The sequence below is a fragment of the Penaeus monodon genome, chromosome 27, assembly GCF_015228065.2.
Source record: "Penaeus monodon isolate SGIC_2016 chromosome 27, NSTDA_Pmon_1, whole genome shotgun sequence".
NCBI lineage: Eukaryota > Metazoa > Arthropoda > Malacostraca > Decapoda > Penaeidae > Penaeus > Penaeus monodon.
In genome coordinates, this window is record NC_051412.1 from 39,980,313 (window position 1) to 39,981,784 (window position 1,472).

Consider the following 1,472-nt stretch of genomic DNA (forward strand, 5'->3'; position numbering starts at 1 on the left):
TCCTTGTATAAGTGAAGGCCACACTCAAAATCATTCCCGTCTCGCTCCGCCTCTGAAGCCAGTACCTAATGCCTGGCTTCGCCTGTGAGATTTTCCCTTCTGTGTAATCCTACTCGGCTCCTTTGGCCCCGCGCTCCCTCCTCTGGCCGTTAGTTCAAGCGTCGTTTATCTTACACCTTCTCATTTCATGTTACGGTTCCCACGATGTGTTAGCCTTACCCCATTAGTTATTGTTGTTATGGGTTTAGTTTTGAGTTTGGTTTCCACACTCGTTCGTCCCGTCAGTTCTCCCTTTCCCCCTTTTTCGCAAAAGGGATCTGTCTGTCTCCTCGTCGCCCCTCCTCTCTTGTTTCGTGATGACAACCTGTGTTTATATTCTTAAATCCACGTTAATCACCAGTCTCCCCTGATTATTCCAGCAGCACTTGATTATCCCCATCGCCCCTTCCTTCTCCCCTCCCACATTTAGTCACATTTATCTCTCTCCCTCTCGTTCCCCTCCCCAAACATCTTATCTCCCCCTCCTCTCACTTCCCCTTCGCCTCCATCCGCCCCTCCCTCTGCCTACTTTTCCACGGTCGGCCGAACCTCGCTCACCTGAGACGCCAACAGGAGAAGGCAAACACGACCACACAACGGGCGTAATCTTACAAAAATATTTTGGTTTAGCCCAACGTTGTCCCTCTGCTGCTGCTGCTGTGGCCGCCGCGCGTTCCTTCCCTCTCGTATCCCTGGTCACTTATTCTACTCGGAATTACTTTAAATAAGAGAAGTTTTAAACTCTGAACAACGACGAATTACGAATCGAGGTCACCTGAGCTGGTTTGACCTGATGCAGGGCAAGGGTCGTCGCGTGACCTCCCGCTCCCCCTACCCCTTATACACACCTCCCCGGCCGCCCTTTTGCCTGGAGCAGGTCACTCAGGCGTCACACGACAGGGGGTACAACACCCCCAGCGCTAATTTTACTCCCAAACAAATATGGTCGTCACAATTTTATTTCGTGACCTCATCCACGCCTTTGATTTGATATTCTGAAACTCAATAATCTTAAGAAATATTGGTGCAGTACATATGACCATATGATATCTATTTTTTTAATGGCATAGGAAACCAAGATTTTTAGACCTTCATTTTTGTTTTGAATGACGAAAAAGTAGATTCCGACCCCCAGCCGAGGTCGGTGAGTCAGGTCAGCTGAGGTCACCGCCACCGAAGGACGGACAGGTGCACGTGGTCAGCATCTATACACCACCTACGAGTCTTAAACCACAGCGCTGTAAACCAGGTCGTTCCAGACCTTAATTCCCCCGCGCGTAAAGACCAGAGTCGTTTGGCTGGAGAGAAGTCCCCCTATTATTCGCGGTCGGTCATCAAGAGATGCTTTTCATGGGGGCGTTTCTATATGTAGATTCTTGTGTGCGATTGTTTATGCGGACTTTTGTGCGTTTGTATCGTGTTTGGCCAGAAAG